At 41.1% G+C, this 16248-nt stretch overlaps 1 long non-coding RNA gene across 1 annotated transcript; it reads right to left on the bottom strand.

The window, feature by feature from the left end:
• Positions 1 to 13527: 13527 nt before the first annotated feature.
• LOC122011654 lies at positions 13528 to 15683 on the bottom strand. The gene is made up of 4 exons (XR_006119999.1): positions 15560 to 15683; positions 14536 to 14596; positions 14231 to 14358; positions 13528 to 14082 (listed from the first exon to the last, which is right to left on the bottom strand). It is a non-coding gene; the product is annotated as an uncharacterized LOC122011654 (long non-coding RNA).
• Positions 15684 to 16248: the final 565 nt, after the last annotated feature.

Below are 16248 nucleotides of genomic sequence, written 5' to 3'. Positions count from 1 at the left end.
CAGGCGTCTTCTCGCGACTGCGATCACCTTCGATCGGTGCGAGACCGATCGAATCGTCGATAGCACATTGATCGGTTACTGATCGGTCACCAGACCGATCAGATAACTAGTGACTTGGTTTTTGCCCAAACCAAGTCCCAAGCCTTCCAAACCAACATTCGGTCAACCTCGACCTGTTGGTACTTCATTCCTAGCATCTGGTCACTCCCTTGACCTGCTAGAATTCCCTGCCAAGTGTCCGGTCAATCCCTTTGACCTACTTGGACTTTCCTCAACACCAGATGTCCGATCATCCCTGATCCATCTGGATTTTCCCTTGCCTGGCTTCACTCACCAGACTTTCACCTGGCTTCACTCACCAGGATTTCCACACTGCCTAACATCCCAGTTAGGACTTTCCCACCAGATTTCCAATCACCCTACATCCAGCTGGACTTTCCCTTGCCCGGCTTCACTCACCAGGACTTCCACACTGCCTAACATCCCAGTTAGGACTTTCTCACTGCCTGGCTTCACTCACCAGGACTTTCACACTGCCTAACATCCCACTTAGGATTTTCCCACTGCCTAGCTTCACTCACCAGGACTTTCCATACTGCACTTTCCGACTGCCTGGCTTCACTCACCAGGACTTTTCCCCGTGCCAAACTCCCTGTTTGGACTTTCCCCGTGCCAAGTCTCCATACTTGGACTTTCCGCGTGCCAAGCTACCTGCTTGGACTTTTCCCCGTGCCAAGTCTCCGTACTTGGACTTTTCCAGTGCCAAGTCTCCATACTTGGACTTTTCGCGTGCCAAGCTCCCTGCTTGGACTTTTCCCGAATCAGGTCAACCAGATCAACCTTGACCTAAGGTTGCACCTACAATCTCCCAAACACCTATTCTTGTCAAACATCAAGAATACAACTCTCTTCTCGTCAAACATCGTCAAACATCAAAACATAACTCGAGTCAAGTCAACTTGAGTCAGGTCAACCAGGTCAACCTTGACCTAAGGTTGCACCAACACAAAACTCAATATGTTGATTTAGTGCATTCTTTTGAGTTTTAAGTTCATCAAACACATAGTTATGTGTTTTCCAATCATTGGGAAAGCTAATGTAAAAGTCATGTGCATTGAGCCCAAAGAACATGGTTAGAAATTGGTTTTGGAAATGATTTCAAAGATGTTTTGGAAAACCTTGGTGAAGACTATCTTTTGATAGTACTCATCATTGAAAAGTTAGACACAAACTAGGAGAAAACACTAAAGTTTTTACAAGTTTTCTAGTTTGTGTCAATCTTGGAAAATATGAAGTATTTTCTTAGTAAACTATTTTTCCTTGATAGTATATGCCCTAAGGAATGCCTACATGAATTTTCATAATTTTTTGAATTTTGTAGAATTTTTGGGGAGTTTCTGAAATTGACTAAAAGTGAATTTCAGTAATTTCAGAGCTTCAATCGATCACCCGATCGATTGAAGCCCCTCAATCGATCGGGTGATCGATTGAGAAGGCATCTCTCATGAGCAGAAGCTCGCTGGATCGATCCACGCAGTCTGAATCGATCAGTGGATCGATTCAGCAGGGTTCAATCGATTGGGACCCAACTCCAATCGATTGGGAATGCTGATTTTGGTTGGGAAAGCTTGATTTCAGCATTTTGAACCACCTTTAGTCTAGGTAACCATTCCTAACCCCTCAAAACACATTTGTATATATTTAGGGGAAGTTTTAATGATGAAAACAAGGATGGATTGGTTAAGGAAGACTAAGTAGAGGTTTAGGTTGAGGTTTGGTTGCAATATTGAATTTTTGAACCTCAAAACTTCTAAATTTGGGTTTCCTAAAGGTTTAGGGGTTCCAAGTCATTGTTGGTGCAATGACAGAAGTTACATGCATGTCTTTAAGGGGAGTTACTCTTTGAGGACATGAAAATTTATTTTTCATACACCTTGGAAGGTGGTTAACCTTCTTTAGCGAAAATACCCAAGGTTGGGCATTTGACTATAATGGAGAGTGGATATCTTCATTATTCATGTGGTGTTTGCTCATGAATGAGCAATTGATGACAATGAAGGATATGTGACCTTCATTTTAATCGTGTGTGAATATACCAAGTGGTATATGCTCAAGGATGAGCGTTTAGAATAATGAAGGGTATGGGACCTTCGTTATTGTGTTGTGAACAACGAGTGAAGTGGTCAACAACGTTGGGTAACTCTTCAGGGAGAGAGTTTTTGATGTGTGCCAATAGGGGGAGAATGTATGGTTAAGTTAGACCTTCATTACCTAAAGAGGGAGTTTGCCCTCTAGAAAAGGAGGAGAATGAAGGAAACCATCATTCTCATATTGGCATGAAAGGAGTTGAGGCTATGAGATTAGCCTAACTTACAAGTGGTATTGTCAAACATCAAAAAGGGGGAGCTTGTTGGTACAATATTCCCTAGGTCAAGGTTGACCTGGTTGACTGAGCTTGAATTGGGTCAAGCTCGAGTCTTGATGTTTGGGTTTCGATGTTTGACAATACATGGAGACAAGACATGGACATTGCAGGTGCAATTGTTCATGTGGTGAGATTGTGAAGGAGAGTCAAGTAGGTCAAGGTTGACTGGATACTTGATTGGAAAATCCTAGTGAGTGAAGTTAGGTGAAAATCCTGATGAGTGAAGACAGGCAGAAGGAAAGTCCTGGTGAGTAAAGCCAGGCAAATGATAAGTCCTAGTGAGTGAAGCTAGGCAGAAGGAAAATCCTGATGAGTGAAGCTAGGTGAAAGACCTAGTTGTAGGACCGTTGGGCCGGTTAGAAGGGTTGGTAAATAACCTGTCAATTAAAAACAGACAACCCTTCCTCGAACGATTAAGCTAACACTTGTAAAATAAATTAAGCAGATAAATAAAAGCATAAAAGAAAAAGACGAGGCACCAGATGTTTACTTGGTTACAACCGATGTGGTTGTTAATCCAAGGAAGATTAAGCTCAAAAACTCCTTCAGGCGGAGAAGCCTCTTACAGCGTTTAGGCACAGAAAATAGAAGCTTAACTACAACTAAAGCACACAAGTGTTTGGAAATAGAATGATCGTGATTATTGAAAAGCTTCTGGACCAAGGCTATATTTATAGCCTTGGTCGGGGCGCCTGGATGGGTTCCGGGCGCCCTGGGGGGATAAAATTTATCCCCAAACGGTTGGATCGAGTCAAAGCTCGATCCTGTGAAAAAGTCCCTTCCGGGTTCCCCGGATGGTTCCGGGCGCCCCGGACGGTTCCGGGCGCCCCGGACAGCTCCGGGCGCCCCGGAGCCAAAAGTCAACCCAATTGACTTTTGGTCCGTGCTCTCTTCTCTGGTTCAGCTCGCCTGTGGTCTTCCGCTCCGGCCCGCTTGCTTGGGTGATCTCGACATCCGGAATAGGGCTCACCCAACCCATCTTCCGGTCTTCTCGAGCGTGCTTCCTCCCGGCTTCTCGTCCCTCACACGCTCCCTTCTCGTCCACCGGTGTACTCATCCGTAGACTTCCCTCGGTCGCACCCCGTGCCAACCTTCGCTAGCTGCGTCTCTTGCTCCCGAGCAATCTTCCGCCTCGGCTATACCTCGGAACCACCGCACGCTTCCTTCTCGTCCGTACTCTTCCGCAGCGCCTCGTCCCTCGGACGCACAGCGTGCCATCCTTCTCGCTAGCTGCGTCTTCCGCTCGAGTACTGTGCTCCTAAGCTCCTGCACACTTAGACACAAGGTTAGAAACACGCAGAACCTAACTTAACTTGTTGATCACACCAAAACAACCTTGGGGTTCCAACAATCTCCCCTTTTGGTGTGATCAACCCAAGTTAGCTAGGGTCAACAATAGATATGAAATTAAACAGTTTATTGCAATAACATGCAACATGATAGAAAAAATTAGATTTCAAAAAAAATTTAATTTTCAATATTTCTACCTCCCCCTAGACTTATATTTTCTCTTCTCCCCCTTTGATCACAATAAAATGGGGTACAAACGAAATCTAAGGGTTGACATTAAAAATTTTTTGAAACTATATTTCAATAATTTTCAGGGAAATATTTCTAAGTCAAGACAAATTTCTAAGTCATTCGACATCAAGATTAAGAAGTTTCTAAACAGAAAACTTTATGCAAGAAAATTTCAGAGAATTAATAACATAAAGAGAAATTTTCTATGCATTTATTTATTTATATATTTTATGCTTTAATCAGAAGGTTTAAATTTCCATTTTAATTTATCAGAAATTCTTAAGTCATACTTTTTCAGATTTAAAGCAAAAAATATTAAACATACAACAATTTGTATCATGTTAATTTCTATTATTTTTTGAATTTCAAGTTCACAAAAATATTTCTATAGCATTGATTCTAACTTGATGAAATTTTTCGATGCTATAAAAAATTCTTTCGACAATGTGTAAAATTCGTTTGAAAGAATATTTTGTAATTTGCCAGAATTTTTTAACAATAAGAATTTGCCGGAATCTATTAATAATAGATTTCTTAATCCAAAAATATTTTTCGATGAATTAATTTCTAATTCATAAAACTTTTTCAATAAAGTAATTTGTAATTCCAAATTTTTAGGACCAGAAAAAGTTTTCGATAATATTTCTAAGTTGCATAATTCTTTCGAAAAACTTCTTTGTGATTCACAAAAGTTTTTTAGCAAAGTTTTCAACTTGCAAAATTCTTTTGTTAAGATATTTTGAAATTCGAAGAACTCTTTCGATAATATTTCAAATTTGCAGGATAAGTTTGACAATTGATTTTCTAATATAAAAAACTCTTTCGATGATTCGCAAAAATTTTCAGGCAATTCTTCGATTGAATGATTCAATTGATCAGAGGTTCGAGTCCATACCTGACTTACCTTGTCAGTAATTGATTCTCCCCCTATCGAGTTGCTTTCTTCCGAAGATTCTCCCCTTTCATCGATCTCGGGATGTACTTCGGCTGTTGTAGTACTTACCTCGATTTTGGACTCTTCTGTCGGTGGCTCGGTGTCTATTGAGGTGTCAGCATCTGAAGGTTCTTCGTAGAGCTGCAAGAACTTTTCCCAAAGTTCTTTTGCGCTTTCATAATCTGCGACTTTTTTGAAATCTTCCTCTGGTATTACATTCAGAAGATAATATTTTGCCCGCCCATTTGCCATAGACTCCTTACGTTGCTTTTCGTTCCAGAGGCGTAGATCGAGTCTTTCTCTGTTCGTGTTCTTTGGTTCTTCATAACCAAATTTCATTATTAAAGAAATACCAGAATCTGAGTTAAGGTATACCTCCATGTTTTGTTTCCAAATGGAAAACTCCCCCTCGAATGCAGGTGGGTAGTCGCTAGCTCCGACCATCGTTTTTGTTGCGTCAGACGGCGGTTAGTCCTTCTGAGGCGTACTCGGCTCTGATACCACTTGTAGGACCGATGCGGCCGGGTAGAAGGGGGGGGTTGAATAGCCCTGAAAAATCAAACACAACCCTTCCTCGAACGATTAAGCTAACACTTGTAAAATAAATTAAGCAGATAAATAAAAGCATAAAAGAAAAAGACGAGGCACCAGATGTTTACTTGGTTACAACCGATGTGGTTGTTAATCCAAGGAAGATTAAGCTCAAAAACTCCTTCAGGCGGAGAAGCCTCTTACAGCGTTTAGGCACAGAAAATAGAAGCTTAACTACAACTAAAGCACACAAGTGTTTGGAAATAGAATGATCGTGATTATTGAAAAGCTTTTGGACCAAGGCTATATTTATAGCCTTGGTCGGGGCGCCTGGATGGGTTCCGGGCGCCCTGGGGGGATAAAATTTATCCCCCAACGGTTGGATCGAGTCAAAGCTCGATCCTGTGAAAAAGTCCCTTCCGGGCGCCCCGGACAGCTCCGGGCGCCCCGGATAGTTCCGGGCGCCCCGGAGCCAAAAGTCAACCCAATTGACTTTTGGTCCGTGCTCTCTTCTATGGTTCAGCTCGCCTCTGGTCCGGGTCTTTCTGCTCCGGCTTCTCTTGCTTGGGTGATCTCTGACATCCGGAATAGGGCTCACCCGAACCCATCTTCCGGTCTTCTCGAGCGTGCTTCCCTCCGGCTTCTCGTCCCTCGGAATTACCGCGTGTCCCTTCTCGTCCACCAGTGTACTCATCCGCAGACTTCGTCCCTCGGTCGCACCCCGTGCCGACCTTCGCGCTAGCTGCGTCTCTTGCTCCCCGAGCAATCTTCCGCTCCGGCTTTCGTACCTCGGAACCACCGCACGCACTTCCTTCTCATCCGCCGGTGTACTCTTCCACAGCACCTCGTCCCTCGGACGCACAACGTGCCATCCTTCTCGCTAGCTGCGTCTTCCGCTCGAGTACCTGTGCTCCTAAGCTCCTGCACACTTAGACACAAGGTTAGAAACAACGCAGGACCTAACTTAACTTGTTGATCACACCAAAACAACCTTGGGGTTCCAACACTAGTGAGTGAAGCTAGGCAGAAGGAAAGTCCTGGTGAGTAAAGCCAGGCAAATGAGAAGTCCTAGTGAGTGAAGCTAGGCAGAAGGAAAATCCTGGTGAGTGAAGCCAGGCACAGGAAATCCAGATGGATCAAGTTTGATCAGACATCTGGTGTTGGGAAGCCCAAGTAGGTCAAAGGGATTGACCGGATACTTGGCATGGGAAATTCAGGTGGATCAAGGTTGATCGGACACCTGGTGGAGATAAGTCCAAGTGGGTCAAGGATGACCGGACACTTGGCACGAGGAGAAAATTCCAAGTTGGTCAAAGGGATTGACCGGACACTTGGTGAGGGAGACCTAGCAGGTCAAGGATGATTGGATGCTAGGCATGATGTACCAACATGTCATGGTTGACCGGAAGTTGTTTTAGGAGACTTTGGACTTGTTTTTAGGCAAAAACAAGGGTTGGATCGATCAACCGATCGATTGGCTCATGCCCAATCGATCGGCCGATCGATTGGGAGAGTCCCCACGACAAGTCTCCTCCCAATCGATCAGTGGATCAATTGGGGAGAAGTGTCGCGCGAATAGAAAGCCTCCCAATCGATTGGACGATCAATTGGGAGCCTTCGATCGGGCGATCGATTGGGAGGTGTGATTTCGCACGATAAGCCCTGGATCGATCAGCCGATTGATCCAGGTAATTCTCGAGAGCACAGAGGCGCTCTAGATCGATCGACCGATCGATCCAAAGCCTCCCCGATCGATTGGGAGCAATCCAATCAATCAGGATTTGACCGTTGGCGCAGGATATAGCTATTGGCGAGCGTCTCTCTCGGTAGAACTCACGACTTCCATTTCTGATCTTCACCGCATCTCCACAGTATCTCTCTCAGGTTTAGATCGCTAGTTCTTGAAGGTTCTTGGAGGCTTGTGCTGGTGCACATCCAAGTCAAGAGGCGAGGAAGAAGTTAGGGTTAGGGTTTCACGTACAAACTTGTAAGCTTTTGCTTGTATTTTGTTTTCCCTTTCCTTCTTCTTGTACTGAGAGCTTGTAAGGCTTCTCCGCCTTCGGTAGTTACCGTAAAGGAGGGGTTTTATTAGTGGAGGGTGCGTGAGTGTTTGGATTCTTGGATTAGTCACCTCTTCTTGAGGTGGATACCAAGTAAATCCCTAGTGTTAGCGTTGTGTGTTTGTTTTCTTATATTTCCGCTGCACATTTTTGAAGAACAAGCAACAATGAGCATGAGATCGTGCCAAGCTATTCACCCCCCCCCCTCTAGCTACATAATTGGTCCCAACAAAAATCCCCTTTCAAAATTTTTGTTTACAAAATTCTTTCAAAATATTTTTTTCTGGAGTAGTCTAGGTCTTACCGTAGATTTGCATGTTCCTATAGTTTTAGAAGCCAGCATCTCACAAGCATAGTAGGATCCCTTGTTTGATAACTTAGAATGGGTGAGATGATTAGGACCTAGCCCAAGATTTCATATGCTTATGTCAGTACATCGCTATAAATCTGGACTTTAAACAACATACATGCATGTAAAAACCTAGTTAGTACTAAATACTCAAATTGACCAACCTAAGTCAATAGCTACTATCTTGTGATAGTTAGCCTTGAACAAAAGTTGTACATTTCATCATAAGGATTTCTTTTCCTTAGTTTACCTAACCATGCTTGGACTTTTAGGATAAATATCAATTTTAGGGGGAGCTATTTTCAAAAACTTGTTTCATCTTTCTTGTATTCTTTTTGAAATTTTTTATTTTTCTTTCGAAAATGTTCAAAATTATTTAGATTTTTAAAAATTAGTTTTAAATTTTTACTTCATAAAAATTCAAAAGGGCTTTTAAAAATTCTTTCAAAATATTATTTTTTTTAAAATTTTTTTTATATGTTTTAAGTGTTCAAAATTAATTTTACACTTAGCAAATTTGTTAAAACTTTTAAAAGTGTTTGGATTTTTTTTACACTTACTAAAATTTTAAACGTGTTCAATATCATTTACACTTAGCAAACTTTTTAAGGCCTTTAAAAGTGTTCAAATGTTTAAAGACTTATAAAAATATTTAAAATTACTTTTTGAAAATTCTTCAATATTTTGAAAATTCGGTCTTATTTTCGAGTTTTTTAAATGTGTTCAAAAAGGTTTTTGAAATTTATATCAAAGAAATTTTAGAAAACTTCAGTAAAACTTAAGTTTCTATGCCTTGAAAATTTAATTTACAAACAAAAAGATTAACTATATTCTTTCTATACTTTGAGATCTTTTAGGTTTTCCTAATTCGCACTTTCTTATACTTGGTTTTTATGTCTTCCCCTATTTTTGATGTGTGTCAAAGGGGGAGAGATAGTGAATTCAGGGGGAGTTGTTTAACTCAGGGGGAGAAAAGTTAAATTGTTTGTTTGTTTAATTGTTTGTTTATTTAATTATTACATATTTTTAACTTAACTTTGAACCTTGGTTGCCAAACATCAAAAAAGGAGAGATTGTTGATGCAAGTTACACCAGAATCAAACCTGAGTTTTGATGTTGTCAAAGGTTCAAATTAAGTCTTGTTATGATCTAATAAGTTGACTGAGTGTGCATGATGTTTACTCAACCAAAAAAATCCTAACTGGAGGCTAGGCGGAGAAATCTTAGCAGATCGTGGAACCCAGGTGCAAGTCCAAGCAGGTCAAGGGGACTCGACGCTTGGCGGTGTGATCGAGAGGTCTGGAGGACCAAAGATCAAAAGGAAAAAGTCCTGTGGAGCCGATCAAGGCTGAGTGAAAAGTCCAAACTAGATCTGGAGGATCTAAGTTTGGCAGGTAGGTTGAGGTAAACAACTGGAGGAGCGACAGGGAGGTCGGGTTCCCGAAGGGAACAACCTTAGGTCGCTGATCCAACTGAAGAAACCGGGAAGGTTTCAAAGTTGAGATCAAGACAGTTCTACTGTCTTACATTTTATTCCTGCTTTATATTATTGCTCTAACATATGTTTTGCAGGAAAGTTTTTTTTCGTAACACTGTGTTGTAGGTTCGACTGGATCGGTCGACTGAACTAGTGGTTCGGTCGACCGAACAAAGCAAACTCAAAGCAGTAATTCAGTTCAGAACATATCATACCAGAGTCCGGTCAAAGCATGATCAGTCGACCGAATAGTAAGATCGGTCGACCGAACCAGGGTGACTCAGCAAAGGACAGATCATCAGCAGCGATCAGCAAGAATGGAAAAAAGGCTGATCGGTCGACCGAACCAGAGGACCGGTTGACCGATCCAATCAATATTAATGCTGCAATAAATAGAGATCTCGGCTGATTTCAACGAATAAGGAAAAAGCTTGTTCGGTCGACCGAAAGGCATGATCGATCGACCGAACCATTGAAGGCCAGTTAATGCAGAATATCGAGCCAGCGTCAGACTCCAGCTGGAAGGGATCGGAGCTGGTTTGGTCGACCGAACAGAGGGATCGGTCGACCGAACATCCATCATACCTATAAATTGAGGCTCGAAGTCAGAGGCTAGACAAAACTTTCTAATCAACTCTTGTGCTCTTTTGCAAGCTGCTTACGCTACACGTCGTCATCAAGTTTGCAAGCGACTTCATCCAACAGTGTCGACCGAGCTATGATTTACTACTTCTATTGTCGTATATATTTATTTTAGTACTGCACTTAATTTCTGTAAGATAGTAAGAGTGTTACTATCTTACATATTTGTACTTGTACGATTCACTTCTTTCCGAGGATTTCAGAAAGAAGGATTATAGTGCTTTGCCTATCGGTACGGTCAAGGACCGCAGGCCTTCGGGTAGAAGTCGAGCTAGGCTCTGGACGAAGTAAACGCTTTTGCCTCTCTTTATTTTCCGCTGCTTAATTCTGACTTTAAAATATAAAAGAATAGTTTTAAAAAGATGCGATATTCACCCCCCTCCCCTCTATCGCACTACTCGATCTATCAACTGCAACTGTCCGAGAATATCTCTGCCCTGACCGCGGAAACTTCCATCGTATGATTCTCTGTCCGGTCCGACTGCCGACCATGCTGTTCGTCAGCAACACATGTCTCGAGGAGGATATCACCAGTTGTCCCCTTCGTCCTCTTCCGCACCTTTTGTCTGTTACTAGTCTGAACGGGAGAGATGCTAGGACTCACTATCGTTCGGGAAGGGACATGTACTGGACCGAACGGAAGATACGCTCGGCCCGTCGGCCACCCGGTAGTTCGGTGAATCATCACGGCTGAGCCGAGTGGGTAGTCTGCTCGGCTAAGGGCGACTGGTGCGGTCTTCTGAACAAAAGGAATCCTGCTTGGCTTGTGAGCGTCGGAAGCTCGGCATAACGGTCGAGTTGTCTAAGCGCCGGCTCGGGTGCTACCCGCGCCGATCGCTCAGATAGGTTAACTTTGACCACGACCGCCACAGGGCCGTTGACCATCATCTGGGCGGGCCCCCTTTCTTATCGCCGGATCACGTGCCTCCCCCTTAAGTCTAGTCGAAGGAGGCTGTAAGTCCGACTGATTGGACTAGTATGCCACCACAGGGCCGACCGATCAGGGATGCCGAGCGCCCATAACAATACCTCATACCGCCGAACGGAAGCGTGTCCGCTATCACTTGGCAAAATTTTTACTAATTGGTCTGCCTATCTGAAGATGATCAGCGGTGACCTACCTCAATTCTCCTTGGAATGCTCGCACATCCCGTCTGTTAGGGTAAATCATGCGACCACGCCTTCATAATGGCCTTCATTAAATGCCCTCCTATGATTGACAGTCACGTGGCACCGTCGCTGTCATTGTATGCACGAGGCGAAAGGCTCGATGTGACCTCTGGAGGTTTGAATTCAACGGTGTGATTTACGCCTTGGGGCCTACGACCTAGATCGAACGGCTCCGCTCGGCCGAACCTCTCTTTTATAAAGTCGTAGCGTTGTTCCTGATTCATTTCACAGTTTTCGCGTTTTTGTGCTCCGGCTACTTGGTGCTCATCGCTCTGTCGACCATTTGCGCTCAGGGTTCCGTTAATTCACGCTTTCCTTCCCTCCTCCGAGTAAGGTCATTTCTTCTTCTTGTCTTTGCCTCTGTTTTTCTCGCCTTTTTGAGCTTTTGGTGTTCCCCTGTCGTCTTTTTCGTTGAACTCCCTTTATTATCGCTTTCTCCACTGTTCCGGCGATGACGAGTTTGTCACAACCGTCTGACCCTGCTCCCGGCCTCTGGTATACCACCATGGAGAGCCGGTTTGATGTAGGTGATACGGTGAGCCTCGTCCGCACCTTCGAACTTCCTCCTGACCATAAATTAGTATTAGCTAATTCGTCCAATCGGCCTCACGATCCACCAACCGACACTACTTGTTTCTTCTGAGACCAGTTTGTAGCTGGTCTGCGTTTTCCCATACATCCATTCGTCGTTGAAGTATGCAATTATTTTCACCTCCAGCTCGGCCAACTCGTTCCAAACTCGTTTAGGTTGTTGTGCGGCGTGGTCGTCTTATTTAGGCTGCACGACATCCCCTTAGTTCCCAAGGTTTTCCATTACTTCTACTATCCCAAACAGTCCGAGTGGGGTACTTTCCTTTTCCAATCTCGAATCGGCCTTGTCTTCTTCGACAAAATGTCCACCTCCAATAAACACTGGAAAGAATACTTTTTCTTTCTGTGTTTGACCGAATCGCAGCCCTTCCGAACCAAATGGCAGACCGCCATACCCACTCCACCAGAGCTCGGTAAATACAAGAGCCAGAAGGCCTACCTTCACGCGGCCAACCTGCTGGTCGGCCAAAAGTTCAACATCCACAAGCTGCTCTGTGAGGGCGTGTTATACATATTCGAGCTGAGTCCGATCCACTCGAAACTTCCGAGCAGCATGTGTAAGAGCTTTCTCGATCCTCTTTTCCTTTTAATCTAACTTATTTGTTTTCCCTTTTTGCAGCCGACGTCATGATGCACGCGCGTGCCACCGAGCGGATGAGGTTGAGGGCCGTCGAGATTGAAGCGGCGGCTACTAAGGAGATGGCCGACCTTGGCATTGCGTCGGCCGGCTCACACGAAGGAGAGAGCGGCAACACTACAAAAAATAAGGCATTTTGGGACGAATTTTGGGACGAATTTTACAAAAAAATTCGTTGCAAAATTTTTTGGGACGAAATTAGGGACGAAAATTTTTTCGTCCCAAAATGTTTGATGCCAACTTTTGGAACGAATTATGATTTGTTGCAAATTCAGCAACGAATTTGGGGACAAAATTGGCAACGAATAAAATTTTCGTCCCCAAATTTGTCGCAAAAAAGGAACGAATAACTTTTTTGTTGCAAACTTAGCAACGAATTTGGGGATGAATTCAGTTCGGAGGAAATAATTTTTTGTTGCCAAATTTGTCCCTATTTTTGCAACAAAATTGGGGACGAATTCAGTGACAAATTATTTTTTGTTGCTAAGTTTGTCCCTAATATTGCAACGAATTTGGGGACGAATTCGGTGACAAATTTTTTTTGTTGCCAAATTTGTCCCTAATTTTGCAACGAATAATAAATTTGTTGCAAAATTTTAAGCATTTGCGACAAATTTGGGGACAAAAATACTAATTTAATTAATAAATAAATTTTCGTCCCAAAATTCGTCCCAAAATCTGGGACGAATTTTGGGACGAATTTGTGGATTCGTCCCAGAATTCGTCCCAAATTCTGGATTCGATACAATTACGATAGAGTGGGAACAAATCGTTTTCGTCGCCAAATTCGTCCCTAATACTAAATTTTTTTTCCATATTAAATTTCTTTTTGCAATTCAATCCATAGATACATAAACACCAAATTCAAATAACATTTATATACATTCAACACATCTTAATTTCACATACAAGAGTAATAATTGAACTCGATCAACTCATAATTCAACAAATATAAAGATCTCAACAAATTTTACAAGATCTATCTTGTTCAAGCTTCTAGAAAATATTATAAAGTTCAACAATCAAATGTTATATAAGTCCATCATCCATCCAAGGAGGTAAATAAACTAAAAATACATCAAGTCATCTTCGTCTACCCAAAAGCTTTACACCCCTTCAAATCTCCTTTGCCTACATAACAACAAACAAATAAACCAGATCATGTGTAACAAGAAAGATTATAAATATAATACGAAATGCCCATGTAACAAGAAAGATTGGAAACAAGACATAACTGTGAAATTCCTTAAACATTCAAATAAATGTCCTATTTACCAACGATATGAACCATCCATGTCATAAAATTATAAGAAGTATCTTGAAGCTAAGTAAAAACATCGTAAATATGATACAACCTAATATAAATGGCACATCAAATTGTTATAATAATACCTATTTCACCATATCAATCAATAGCTACAAATATTCTATGTCCATGTGATCACATGGAGAGCATGAAAGATATTCTTAAAATTTCCTAACATATGAAAATAGCTCAAATGAAGAAAACACAAACTAATTAAACTTAATTTTTTTGTGATACAAGTGTTTTAGTAATCATGGTTACTTGGTTGTTAGGTAAACTCTAATCATAATTTGCAATTTGAACTAATAAAGCAGTAGTAATAAATTTCAATAAATTAAAAGCAATTAGAAAATAAATAAATAAATAAATAAAATTAAAAGTTTAACATGTTACTTAATACTTACTTTTTTTCTCGGACCTTTAGTTCGCCTCACCAACCCTGTTAAAAATAAATTGACAATATTAATTAAAATAAAAATTAGAAAAGTTAACAAGCCATTGATTAATGTGTAAAACAGTAAACATGAGACAAATAATCATCATACATAATTATGGAAAATTTCTTTAAATAAGCTAACAAAACTTACCCATCGTCAAAAATTAAAGTCATCATTATGATTATCATCCTCCTCCTCCTCCTCCTCCTCCTCTTCCTCATTCTGCATTATACTTGAATTCTTGTTATACATCCAACTTCGCTCATTCTGCATTTTACCTGAATTCAGCTATTTAGTTAAACATTATTAACAGAAATAAATCTTATCATTGAAGACAAAACAACAAAGAAAAGCTTATCAAAAAGAAGAAATACAATTAATCAACTATAAAATAATTATTTAAAGCTAACTTTATATACAGATCATTAAATGCATATTAATGAACTTAGAAATACCGAAAAGACGTGAACAAATACAGTTGTCTTCAACTACACTGAGATCATGCCAAATTGAAACCTGCATAAGCAACATTATCAATTATTATAGTATTATTCTAACAATTTTAATAGAGTTGAAGCAATTGTAATTAAATTGAAATAATAATATTTTAATGGAACAAAATTTGGAAAAAAACAAAATTACTCTCTATATTAGAGCAATTGTGGATCAGAATTGACATTTTTTAGATGAAAAATAAAATATTTTGATAAGGATATTTTTGAGATAAAAAATAGAATAGGGTCGCTTCTGTTTTTTTCTTTAAAAGAAAATCTTTTTAACAATAATAATAATAATGAGCACCCTTTGAATTTTGTATCAAAGAAAAAAAAACATGTCAACTCTATTGTAATTTGTCCCTCCATTAATTAATTCCAATCTAAAAACTATCCTACAAGTATTTGTAATGATAAAGAGGATCAGTACACAGAAAATCAAAGGTAAATTTATACCTATGGTATACTGGAGCTCCCCATACATTTAGGATTCGAAACCCTAGTATCAAAATTTTGCCCTAGTGTAGTTGAGATTTTATTACTTCCACACCCCTAAACTGTACATCTATATACAAGAAGAACTACAAATCTTTATCCAAAAACAGCCCTAAACCCTATTTCACAGATCATTGGTCATTGACATCTAAGTGATCAAGAGTTACAGTGCTTTTCTTTGTTAACAAACAAGAATGAAGCCCTAAATTTCACAGATCAGTACTCCACCATTCCAAATCTTGCGACATCAGTGCTAGCAGCGGCGACTCGCGGCCAACTGCCGCCAGCCACGGCCAGGCGCGGCCAGGCGCTGACAGCCGCGGCCAGCCGCGGCCACGCGCGGCCAGCCGCGGCCACGCGCGGCCAGCCGCGGCCACGCGCGGCCAGCCGCGGCCACGCGCGGCCAGGCGAGGCCAGCCGCGGCCTCGCGAGAAGAAGTGGGCAGATGTGGGAGAAGGGAGAAGGGAGAGGGGAGAAGGGAGAGGGTTACCTGTGCCGCAGCCGATCGGGAAGGAATCAGCCGCCGCAAGAGTTGCAGTGAAGGGATGAGTGAAGGGGCAGATGGGTGGGAGGAGATTTAGGGTTAACTTATAAATTAAAAAATTTCTTTCCATTGGTTATTTTTTGGGACGAATCTTTGATTCGTCCCAGATTTTGGGACGAATCTAGAATTTGATGAGTGGGATAATTCGACCCATTAAAAACATAATTCCAAATTAGGTTAATATAAAAATTTTTAAAAAAATAAAAAATGATTTGGAAACACTAAATATGAACTTAGAGATATCGGATTTCGTGAAATAAGTTTCTATGGATTTCTAATTTTCCTGATCTTAAAAATATCTTCATCCATAATTTTAACATACTATATTAAATGCGAATTTTTTATTATGAATTAGGTCAAATTCGGGTTAAAAAATCACCATACTAAATATATGAGGTTAAAATTATGGATGAGGATATTTTTATAATGAGAAAATTAGGAACCCATAGAAACTTGTTTCATGAAATTCATATCGTTAGGTCCATATTTAGGCTTTCCAAAATTTTTTCTTTTTTTTTTATTTTTAATGGGACGAATTCTGGATTTGTCCCAAATTTTGGGACGATTCAAGATTCGTCCCAAATTTAAGAAAATAAAATTAAAAGAAAAATCATTCGGAAGGCCTAAATATGGAC

Source organism: Zingiber officinale, chromosome 8A (assembly GCF_018446385.1).
Source record: "Zingiber officinale cultivar Zhangliang chromosome 8A, Zo_v1.1, whole genome shotgun sequence".
NCBI lineage: Eukaryota > Viridiplantae > Streptophyta > Magnoliopsida > Zingiberales > Zingiberaceae > Zingiber > Zingiber officinale.
Note: the sequence above shows the minus strand (reverse complement) of the source record. Positions and strands in the feature narration are given on the sequence as shown.